Source organism: Heliangelus exortis, chromosome 31, assembly GCF_036169615.1.
Source record: "Heliangelus exortis chromosome 31, bHelExo1.hap1, whole genome shotgun sequence".
Classification (NCBI taxonomy): Eukaryota; Metazoa; Chordata; class Aves; order Apodiformes; family Trochilidae; genus Heliangelus; species Heliangelus exortis.
In genome coordinates, this window is record NC_092452.1 from 1,536,357 (window position 1) to 1,548,824 (window position 12,468).

The 12,468-nt window shown below is 47.2% G+C and overlaps 1 protein-coding gene across 5 annotated transcripts in view; it reads right to left on the reverse strand.

Moving 5' to 3' along the window:
• Window positions 1-12,468, reverse strand: part of LOC139788995 (electroneutral sodium bicarbonate exchanger 1-like) — a 61,846-nt gene that overhangs the window by 10,033 nt on the left and 39,345 nt on the right. The gene's annotated exons all lie outside the window — the stretch shown is intronic.

Consider the following 12,468-nt stretch of genomic DNA (forward strand, 5'->3'; position numbering starts at 1 on the left):
AGCTTTCTAAGAGCATCAGCAAGCTCCTGCTGCAGCTGTCTGATTGTGTCCTAATCAAATGGTTACATGAGCATGAAGAAAGTTGTAAGAACATGAAATATGCCTTTACTTTATTTGATTATACAATTAGACCTGTCTTGGGACTCAATTTTGCCTGCCAACAGCTGAGCACCTCCAAACTATCAGCAGGATTCCTGTTTTCTCACACACAAAAAAGGCTTAAGTATTATTCTTCTTAAACAATACACAAGCATACACTGAATCATGTATTTTTCTTTTTGTTTTTTTAAGAAAACTCAAGGCAATCTGTTGTAACACCATAGTCTGGCTGCAGAGTTTACTCTGGTGACTAAAGGCAGGACACCAGAGTGTCTAAACACTCAATGGGACTCAGTGAGTGCTTTCCAGAAAATTAAGGAAAACTGAAAAAAAATAAAAAATGAAAAAAAAAAAAGTAGCTTTGAAAGCATTGCTCTGCCTGGGGCTGGTAGAATACTCTCCCATGAGTAGTTTCTCTATGAGTAGACTCTCTATGAGCAGACCATACTTACTCCTAGGAGCAGACAGAACAGTGCATTCTGCCATTACCTACAGCTTTGTCAACCCTCTACCTATCCCTCACTCCAGCCCCCTCTCTTTTTTCTCTTCCACCTCTTTTCTTAAAAAAGAGATGTAGAGAAAAAACAGCTCCATGCAGAAAGGGGACTTGGTTGGTCCATGTTTGAGCAACAGAAATTTATGCTAGTGCTCTGCAGAGAAGCACATTTACTACTCATGTACACTCTGAATTTGCAGAAAGACAGTTTAACTGAGGCCCTAATGAGTCTTCTGCCCAGTTATTTGTCTTTCATTGAGCCACAAAGAACAAACAAATTTAAATATTGCTGCCCATGGTAGAAGAGAAAGCTTCGTGTCTGAAGCTGACCTTTTGACAAACAGGAAGGTCCTTTAGAAGCCCCAAAACACATCAAGTAACACCAAAACACTGCGAATAGTCTTAAACACTGCTAATAGTGTGTACTTTACCTGTCTTTCTACTTTGTCAGCCTCATATTTAAGCAATTGCTCTTTTAAATCATTGTACTCAGCATTTAACTCCTTGTTTCTCTCGTCCAGGAGTTTAACTCTCTTCTCAGTATCAGCACTGAAATCGTTGGAGATGTTATTAACCCAGTCCTGTGTCACATTCACAGTGTTTTTTCTGATGAGCTGCTGGATCTGCATCTCTTCCAGTTGCTGGCGGAGAGAAAGGTTCTCACTCTGGAGCTGGGCCAATTGCTCCTGTGTGGACACAGAACCAAAGAGTCATTGAGGCTGGAAAAGACCTCGAAGAGTATCAAGTCCAACAGGGAAACCAACACCACCATGCCCACTAAACCATGTCCCCAAGAGCAAATAATTTGCTCCACTCCCCTTGAGCTGTTACAGAAGACTCCAGAACCTTCTGTCTAGCTCTGTCCCATACCAGACACCAACAGGATTCCTGCCTTATTCCCCTCATGGACTCCCTCTGAAGAGAACCCTTTGCAAACACCTCTTAACATGGCCAAAAAAATGCACATGTTTTAGAGAGGCAGGGAAAGCTTTAGAAAGGTCACCAAAATTCAAGGGGTTCTGCATGATCTTTCTTGTAAAAGGAGGAAGACCAGGCATGTTTCATCACACAGAGCAGCACCTTACAGACAAACCTCCCCCTTCTCTTGAGTCTGCATTTTGCATAGGGAAAAAGATGCATTTGACTGCACTGTTTGTCCCACAGCACAACAGGAAAAACAGTGCCCAAAACTGAAGCCAACCAGCTGGAAACAAAGCTGTAGAACACCAAAGATCTGACAAAATGATAAGGATTTGTCTGCATCATAAGCAGATGGCACCCAGCTTCACTTCAGACTGTAACACAACCTTCCTGGACAGGACTCTCCCTTCAGCATTATTCCTGATTGCTTTACCTTGGTGGCTAACACCATTTCCAGACTCTAATTCCCAATATTTGGCTTTACATACCCGCAGGCGTTCAGTGTCTTTCTTGAGGACTTCCTTTTCAGCTGATGGTGACACGTGGCAGGTAGATCCTGAGTGCTCCCCTGCAGTGAAACCCACAGATCTCTATAACCACCACGACTTAATGCTACTTCCTGACACCCACAGTGCATCTTGAAGAGTTGTGAGGAAAATCTTAGCACAAAATAACACCCCCCCCCTCAAATCTGCTCCTGTCCAGCCACACACAGGATCCTCTCTAAAGGAGTTTAGAAAGCAAAGGGCTTGAGCCCAGATCTCCCAGGGTCCAACAGCACTCTGGGGAACTCTGTGATATCTGGGACATGATATTTGCTTTGGGCCCCACCACTTGGGGAGCCCTGCTCATTTTGTCAGGTATGAAAGTGCTGCACCAACCTTGTGGGTCCTGCAACGTGGGAATTCCTGTCTTCAGTGGCATTTTTCTTTCTACTGTAAAAAGGAAAATTTCTGAGTATCACTACAAGTGGCCACAAATACATCCCTTCTGTTTCATCAAGGTGAGAGATCTCTCTGTCTCAGAGTAAAGAGTGTGCCAGGCAGTAACTAGCTAAATTCTTCCAGCAATTTTCATTTCATTACAGAAAAGATGCAGACAGGCTGGAGAGGGTCCAGAAAAGGGCCACAAGGATCATCAGAGGACTGGAGGTTCTGTCATATAAGGAGAGGGGGAGAAAACTGTGATTGTTCAGCCTTGAGAACAGAAGGCTTAGCATACAGTTCTGGGATGGCCACTGGAAGGGCAAGAAGGATGGAAATCCAAATGCAATTCAGGAGCAGCATATGCATGGACATAAAACCCAGTTCCAAAATCCCAGCAGAACACAAAAGGAAAAAGAACTCAAGAGAGCTGAACTCATCACTGACAAGAAACCAGAGAGCTGGCAATTTACACAACAACCAATCAGGTGACAACGAAACATACTGGAGTGAGATAAAACCATGTGCCAGAATATTCTACTAGTCCTAGAGGTGAATATTGAGACACAAGTTTTCCCTCAGCTCTACTCAAAACCCCTCCAAGAATCCGAAAAGAGCAGGCACAGCTTTCCCATCCAAGGGGATCAGCCAAAAAAGACAATGCTACAGGAAAACTCAAGACACTCCAGTTCTGATTCTCCCCCTACCCTGCACATATTTTTCACATGAACTGAGAGACACCACAGCAACAAAAGCAAGAAGGACACTTGCTCCAAACAGCACCTGCTGGAATCCAAACGCCACACTCTCCCTTCTCAGAGAAGGAACAAAAGGGAGCAAAAGCTCTTTCCTACTCTCCTGGTGGCCGCCAGGATTCACAGGCAAGGCAAATATTTGCTGTGTGTCAAGTCAATCACCACTTCAGTTCCTTTCCCAGCAGTAACATTCAGAGAGGAAGAACCTGGATCACCATTCCCTAACTCAGGACTCTCACCAGATTTCGGCGCCAGGTGAGAAAATACTTGTTTCTTGTTCTCCTGCTCTTCTTTTCTCACAAGAATGTACTTCTGCAAAAGATCACACACAAGAGTTGGAAGGGTCAGAAACAAACATCATCTCCTTTGCCTTTCTTCTGACAGACTGAAAAAGAATTTTTCTACTGCAAGGCCAAAGGGAAGGTTTGCCGAGCTTTCCTTTACACGGCCTTCAGTTATTCCAGGGAAATCTGTGGCAGCACAAACAAATGCATCAGTCTAATCCCTGCTTCTGCTATCAGGCCCTGAGCAGCACTTCTTCCTCACAGGAGCCCTGCTTCACTTCACTTACACCATCCCCAATCCTGTAATTTCATCCTTCTTTTCTCCTTTTTTTCTCCTGCTTTGCTCCAGGGAAAAGCCCTGGCTTCCTGCTCCAACCTGATGACAACTTCCAGGGAAAGGAGCAAAGCAGCTTCAGCAAGGCCTGGGCCCAGCTCAGAACCAAGCTCTCAGGTCCTGCTGGATTTTCCTCCTTCCCTCCCCAGCCCCATCCTGGCAACCTCCCTGTCCTTCACCGAAAGTACCTCTGAAGATGGGAGAAAATCAAGGCCTTCTTTCTGCTTCGGTGGCACAGCTGGCAGGGCACCTACACACCAGGGAAGAACAGAGTCAGTCACCACTTTAGTTCCTTTCCCAGCAGTAACATTCAGAGAGGAAGAACCTGGATCACTTTTCCCTAACTCAGGACTCTCACCAGATTTTGGCGCCTCTTGAGAAACTTCTTCTTTCTTGTTCTCCTGTTTTTCTTTTTTCACAAGAACATCCTTCTGCAAAAGATCAAAAACAAGTGTTGGAAGGGGCAGAAACAAACATCACCTCCTTTGCCTGCAACTGACTGACTTAAAAAGAATTTTTCTACTGCAAGGCCAAAGGGAAGGTTTGCTAAGCTTTCCTTTACACGGCCTTCAGTTATTCCATGGAAATCTGTGGCAGCACAAAGAAATGCCTGAGTCTAACCCCTGCTTCTGCTATCAGGCCCTGAGCAGCACTTCTTCCTCACAGGAGCCTCCCTTCACTTCACTTACACCATTACCAAACCCATCATTTCATCCTTCTTTTCTCCTTCTTTTCTCCTGCTTTGCTCCAGGGAAAAGCCCTGGCTTCCTGCTCCAGCCTGATGACAACTTCCAGGGAAAGGAGCAAAGCAGCTTCAGCAAGGCCTGGGCCCAGCTCAGAACCAAGCTCTCAGGTCCTGCTGGATTTTCCTCCTTCCCTCCCCAACCCCATCACAGCAACCTCCCTGTCCTTCACAGAAAGTACCTTTAAACCCAGGAGAAAATCAAGGCCTTCTTCCTGCTTTGGTGGCACAGCTGGCAGGGCACCTACACACCAGGGAAGAATGGAGTCAATCACCACTTTAGTTCCTTTCCCAGCAGTAACATTCAGAGAGGAAGAACCTGGATCACCATTCCCTAACTGAGGCCTCTCACCAGATTTTGGCGCCAGGTGAGAAAACACTTGTTTCTTGTTCTCCTGCTCTTCTTTTCTCACAAGAATGTACTTCTGCAAAATATCAAACACAAGAGTTGGAAGGGGCAGCAACAAACATCATCTCCTTTGCCTTTCAACTGACTGACTGAAAAACACTGTTTTGTTCTCCAAAGGGAAACTTTGCTGAGCTTTCCTTTATTCGGCCTTCATATTTTCCATGGAAGTCTGTGGCAGCACAAAGAAATGCCTGAGTCTAACCCCTGCTTCTGCTATCAGGCCCTGAGCAGCACTTCTTCCTCATGGGAGCCTCCCTTCACTTCACTTACACCATCCCCAAACCCATCATTTCATCCTTCTTTTCTCCTGCTTTTCTCCTGCTTTTCTCCTGCTTTTCTCCTGCTTTTCTCCTGCTTTACTCCTGCTTTACTCCTGCTTTACTCCTGCTTTACTCCTGCTTTACTCCTGCTTTACTCCAGGGAAAAGCCCTGGCTTCCTGCTCCAACCTGATGACAACTTCCAGGGAAAGGAGCAAAGCAGCTTCAGCAAGGCCTGGGCCCAGCTCAGAACCAAGCTCTCAGGGCCTGCTGGATTTTCCTCCTTCCCTCCCCAGCCCCATCACGGCAACCTCCCTGTCCTTCACAGAAAGTACCTCTGAAGATGGGACAAAATCAAGGCCTTCTTTCTTTTTTGGTCGCACAGCTGGCAGGGCACCTACACACCAGGGAAGAACGGAGTCAATCACCACTTTAGTTCCTTTCCCAAGCAGTAACATTCAGAGAGGAAGAACCTGGATCACCATTCCCTAACTCAGGACTCTCACCAGATTTTGGCACCTCTTGAGAAACTTCTTCTTCCTTTTTCTCCTGTTTTTCTTTTTTCGCAAGAACATCCTTCTGCAAAAGATCAAAAACAAGTGTTGGAAGGGGCAGAATAAAACATCATCTCCTTTGACTTTCAACTGACTGACTGAAAAAGGCTTCTTGATTCCACAAGGCCAAAGGGAAACTTTGCTGAGCTTTCCTTTACTCGACCTTCAGATTTCAGGGAAATCTGTGGCAGCACAAAGAAATGCCTGAGTCTAACCCCTGCCTCTTCTATCAGGCCCTGAGCAGGGCTGATAGAACTTCTTCCTCACAGGAGCCTCCCTTCACTTCACTTACACCATTGCCAAACCCATCATTTCATCCTTCTTTTCTCCTTCTTTTCTCCTGCTTTGCTCCAGGGAAAAGCCCTGGCTTCCTGCTCCAGCCTGATGACAACTCCCAGGGAAAGGAGCAAAGCAGCTTCAGCAAGGCCTGGGCCCAGCTCAGAACCAAGCTCTCAGGTCCTGCTGGATTTTCCTCCTTCCCTCCCCAACCCCATCACAGCAACCTCCCTGTCCTTCACAGAAAGTACCTTTAAACCCAGGAGAAAATCAAGGCCTTCTTCCTGCTTTGGTGGCACAGCTGGCAGGGCACCTACACACCAGGGAAGAATGGAGTCAATCACCACTTTAGTTCCTTTCCCAAGCAGTAACATTCAGAGAGGAAGAACCTGGATCACCATTCCCTAACTGAGGCCTCTCACCAGATTTTGGCGCCAGGTGAGAAAATACTTGTTTCTTGTTCTCCTGCTCTTCTTTTCTCACAAGAATGTACTTCTGCAAAATATCAAACACAAGAGTTGGAAGGGGCAGCAACAAACATCATCTCATTTGCCTTTCAACTGACTGACTGAAAAACACTGTTTTGTTCTGCAAAGGGAAACTTTGCTGAGCTTTCCTTTATTCGGCCTTCATATTTTCCATGGAAGTCTGTGGCAGCACAAAGAAATGCCTGAGTCTAACCCCTGCTTCTGCTATCAGGCCCTGAGCAGCACTTCCTTCTCACGGGAGCCTCCCTTCACTTCACTTACACCATGCCCAAACCCATCATTTCATCCTTCTTTTCTCCTGCTTTACTCCTGCTTTACTCCTGCTTTACTCCTGCTTTACTCCTGCTTTACTCCAGGGAAAAGCCCTGGCTTCCTGCTCCAACCTGATGACAACTTCCAGGGAAAGGAGCAAAGCAGCTTCAGCAAGGCCTGGGCCCAGCTCAGAACCAAGCCCTCAGGGCCTGCTGGATTTTCCTCCTTCCCTCCTCAGCCCCATCACGGCAACCTCCCTGTCCTTCACAGAAAGTACCTCTGAAGATGGGACAAAATCAAGGCCTTCTTCCTGCTTTGGTGGCACAGCTGGCAGGGCACCTACACACCAGGGAAGAACGGAGTCAATCACCACTTTAGTTCCTTTCCCAAGCAGTAAGATTCAGAGAGGAAGAACCTGGATCACCATTCCCTAACTCAGGACTCTCACCAGATTTTGGCACCTCTTGAGAAACTTCTTCTTCCTTTTTCTCCTGTTTTTCTTTTTTCGCAAGAACATCCTTCTGCAAAAGATCAAAAACAAGTGTTGGAAGGGGCAGAATAAAACATCATCTCCTTTGCCTTTCAACTGACTGACTGAAAAAGGCTTCTTGATACCACAAGGCCAAAGGGAAACTTTGCTGAGCTTTCCTTTACTCGACCTTCAGATTTCAGGGAAATCTGTGGCAGCACAAAGAAATGCCTGAGTCTAACCCCTGCCTCTTCTATCAGGCCCTGAGCAGGGCTGATAGAAGAACTTCTTCCTCACAGGAGCCTCCCTTCACTTCACTTACACCATTGCCAAACCCATCATTTCATCCTTCTTTTCTCCTTCTTTTCTCCTGCTTTGCTCCAGGGAAAAGCCCTGGCTTCCTGCTCCAACCTGATGACAGCTCCCAGAGAGAGGAGCAAAGCAGCTTCAGCAAGGCCTGGGCCCAGCTCAGAACCAAGCTCTCAGGTCCTGCTGGATTTTCCTCCTTCCCTCCCCAGCCCCATCATGGCAACCTCCCTTTCCTTCACAGAAAGTACCTTTAAACCCAGGAGAAAATCAAAGTCTTCTTCCTGCTTTGGTGGCACAGCTGGCCTGGTACCTACACACCAGGGAAGAACAGAGTCAATCACCACTTTAGTTTCTTTCCCAAGCAGTAACATTCAGAGAGGAAGAACCAGGATCACTTTTCCCTAACTCAGGACTCTCACCAGATTTCAGCGCCTGATGAGAAGGTGCTTCTAATTTCTTCTTCTCCGGCTTTTCTTTTTCCACAGGATCTTCCGTCTACAAGAGATCAAGCACAAGAGTTGGAAAGGGCAGAAACAAACATCACCTCCTTTGCCTGCAACTGACTGACTGAAAAAGAATTTTTCTACTGCAAGGCCAAAGGGAAACTTTGCTGAGCTTTCCTTTACATGGCCTTCAGTTATTCAAGGGAAATCTGTGGCAGCACAAAGAAATGCCTGAGTCTAACCCCTGCTTCTGCTATCAGGCCCTGAGCAGCACTTCTTCCTCACAGGAGCCTCCCTTCACTTCACTTACACCATCCCCAAACCCATCATTTCATCCTTCTTTTCTCCTTCTTTTCTCCTGCTTTGCTCCTGCTTTGCTCCAGGGAAAAGCCCTGGCTTCCTGCTCCAACCTGACGACAACTTCCAGGGAAAGGAGCAAAGGAGCTTCAGCAAGGCCTGGGCCCAGCTCAGAACCAAGCTCTCAGGTCCTGCTGGATTTTCCTCTTTCCCTCCTCAGCCCCATCATGGCAACCTCCCTGTCCTTCACAGAAAGTACCTTTAAACCCAGGAGAAAATCAAGGCCTTCTTCCTGCTTTGGTGGAACAGCTGGCCTGGTACCTACACACCAGGGAAGAACAGAGTCAATCACCACTTTAGTTCCTTTCCCAAGCAGTAACATTCAGAGAGGAAGAACCTGGATCACCATTCCCTAACTCAGGACTCTCACCAGATTTTGGCGCCAGGTGAGAAAATACTTGTTTCTTGTTCTCCTGCTTTTCTTTTCTCACAAGAATGTACTTCTGCAAAAGATCAAACACAAGAGTTGGAAGGGGCAGAATAAAACATCCTGTCCTTTGCCTTTCAACTGACTGACTGAAAAGTACTGTTTTGTTCTGCAAGACAAAAGGGAATCTTTGCTGAGCTTTCTTTACTCGGCTTTCATATTTTCCATGGAAGTCTGTGGCAGCACAAAGAAATGCCTGAGTCTAACCCCTGCTTCTGCTATCAGGCCCTGAGCAGCACTTCTTTCTCACGGGAGCCTCCCTTCACTTCACTTACACCATCCCCAAAGCCATCATTTCATCCTTCTTTTCTCCTTCTTTTCTCCTGCTTTGCTCCAGGGAAAAGCCCTGGCTTCCTGCTCCAACCTGATGACAACTTCCAGGGAAAGGAGCAAAGCAGCTTCAGCAAGGCCTGGGCCCAGCTCAGAACCAAGCTCTCAGGTCCTGCTGGATTTTCCTCCTTCCCTCCCCAGCCCCATCACAGCAACCTCCCTGTCCTTCACAGAAAGTACCTCTGAAGATGGGAGAAAATCAAGGCCTTCTTTCTTTTTTGGTCGCACGACTGGCAGGGCACCTACACACCAGGGAAGAACGGAGTCAATCACCACTTTAGTTCCTTTCCCAAGCAGTAACATTCAGAGAGGAAGAACCTGGAACACTATTCCCTAACTCAGGACTCTCACCATATTTTGGCGCCTGTTGAGAAACTTCTTCTTTTTTCTCCTGCTTTTCTTTTTTCACAAGAACATCCTTCTGCAAAAGATCAAACACAAGAGTTGGAAGGGGCAGAATAAAACATCATCTCCTTTGCCTTTCAGCTGACTGACTGAAAAAGGCTTCTTGATTCCACAAGGCCAAAGGGAAACTTTGCTGAGCTTTCCTTTACTCGACCTTCAGATTTCAGGGAAATCTGTGGCAGCACAAAGAAATGCCTGAGTCTAACCCCTGCTTCTGCTATCAGGCCCTGAGCAGCACTTCTTCCTCACAGGAGCCTCCCTTCACTTCACTTACACCATCCCCAAACCCATCATTTCATCCTTCTTTTCTCCTTCTTTTCTCCTGCTTTGCTCCAGGGAAAAGCCCTGGCTTCCTGCTCCAACCTGATGACAACTTCCAGTGAAAGGAGCAAAGCAGCTTCAGCAAGGCCTGGGCCCAGCTCAGAACCAGGCTCTCAGGTCCTGCTGGATTTTCCTCCTTCTCTCCCCAGCCCCATCACAGCAACCTCCCTTTCCTTCACAGAAAGTACCTTTAAACCCAGGAGAAAATCAAAGTCTTCTTCCTGCTTTGGTGGCACAGCTGGCCTGGTACCTACACACCAGGGAAGAACGGAGTCAATCACCACTTCAGTTCCTTTCCCAAGCAGTAACATTCAGAGAAGAAGAACCTGGATCACTATTCCCTAACTCAGGACTCTCACCAGATTTCAGCGCCTGATGAGAAGGTGCTTCTAATTTCTTCTTCTCCGGCTTTTCTTTTTTGACAGGATCTTCCGTCTACAAGAGATCAAGCACAAGAGTTGGAAAGGGCAGAAACAAACATCATCTCCTTTGCCTGCAGCTGACTGACTGAAGAAGAATTTTTCTACTGCAAGGCCAAAGGGAAACTTTGCTGAGCTTTCCTTTACACGGCCTTCAGTTATTCCAGGGAAATCTGTGGCAGCACAAAGAAATGCCTGAGTCTAACCCCTGCTTCTGCTATCAGGTCCTGAGCAGCACTTCTTCCTCACAGGAGCCTCCCTTCACTTCACTTACACCATTACCAAACCCATCATTTCATCCTTCTTTTCTCCTGCTTTACTCCTGCTTTGCTCCAGGGAAAAGCCCTGGCTTCCTGCTCCAACCTGATGACAACTTCCAGGGAAAGGAGCAAAGCAGCTTCAGAAAGGCCTGGGCCCAGCTGAGAACCAGGCTCTCAGGGCCTGCTGGATTTTCCTCCTTCCCTCCCCAGCCCCATCATGGCAACCTCCCTGTCCTTCACAGAAAGTACCTCTGAAGCCAGGAGAAAATCAAGGTATTCTTCCTCCTGTGGTGTCATGGCTGCCAGGGTACCTACACACCAGGGAAGAACGGAGTCAATCACCACTTTAGCTCCTTTCCCAAGCAGTAACATTCAGAGAGGAAGAGTCTGGATCACCATTCCCTAACTCAGGACTCTCACCATATTTTGGCGCCAGGTGAGAAAATACTTGTTCCTTGTTCTCCGGCTTTTGTTTTCTCACAAGAACATCCTTCTGCAAAGCATCAAACACAAGAGTTGGAAGGGGCAGAAACAAACATCATCTCCTTTGCCTTTCAACTGACTGACTGAAAAACACTGTTTTGTTCTGCAAGACAAAAGGGGAACTTTGCTGATCTTTCCTTTACACGGCCTCCATATTTTCCATGGAAGTCTGTGGCAGCACAAAGAAATGCCTGAGTCTAACCCCTGCTTCTGCTATCAGGCCCTGAGCAGCACTTCTTCCTCACAGGAGCCTCCCTTCACTTCACTTACACCATTACCAAACCCATCATTTCATCCTTCTTTTCTCCTGCTTTGCTCCAGGGAAAAGCCCTGGCTTCCTGCTCCAACCTGACGACAACTTCCAGGGAAAGGAGCAAAGCAGCTTCAGGAAGGCCTGGGCCCAGCTCAGAACCAAGCTCTCAGGGCCTGCTGGATTTTCCTCCTTCCCTCCCCAGCCCCATCCTGGCAACCTCCCTGTCCTTCACAGAAAGTACCTCTGAAGATGGGAGAAAATCAAGGCCTTCTTTCTTTTTTGGTCGCACGACTGGCAGGGCACCTACACACCAGGGAAGAACGGAGTCAATCACCACTTTAGTTCCTTTCCCAAGCAGTAACATTCAGAGAGGAAGAACCTGGATCACCATTCCCTAACTCAGGACTCTCACCAGATTTCGGCGGCTGTTGAGAAACTTCTTCTTCTTTTTTCTCCTGCTTTTCTTTTTTTACAAGAACATCCTTCTGCAAAAGATCAAAAACAAGTGTTGGAAGGGGCAGAATAAAACATCATCTCCTTTGCCTTTCAGCTGACTGACTGAAAAAGGCTTCTTGATTCCACAAGGCCAAAGGGAAACTTTGCTGAGCTTTCCTTTACTCGACCTTCAGATTTCAGGGAAATCTGTGGCAGCACAAAGAAATGCCTGAGTCTAACCCCTGCTTCTGCTATCAGGCCCTGAGCAGCACTTCTTCCTCACAGGAGCCTCCCTTCACTTCACTTACACCATTACCAAACCCATCATTTCATCCTTCTTTTCTCCTTCTTTTCTCCTGCTTTGCTCCAGGGAAAAGCCCTGGCTTCCTGCTCCAACCTGACGACAACTTCCAGTGAAAGGAGCAAAGCAGCTTCAGCAAGGCCTGGGCCCAGCTCAGAACCAAGCTCTCAGGTCCTGCTGGATTTTCCTCCTTCCCTCCCCAGCCCCATCACAGCAACCTCCCTTTCCTTCACAGAAAGTACCTTTAAACCCAGGAGAAAATCAAAGTCTTCTTCCTGCTTTGGTGGCACAGCTGGCCTGGTACCTACACACCAGGGAAGAACAGAGTCAATCACCACTTTAGTTTCTTTCCCAAGCAGTAACATTCAGAGAGGAAGAACCTGGATCACTATTCCCTAACTCAGGACTCTCACCAGATTTCAGCGCCTGCTGAGAAGGTGCTTCTAATTTCTTCTTCTCCGGCTT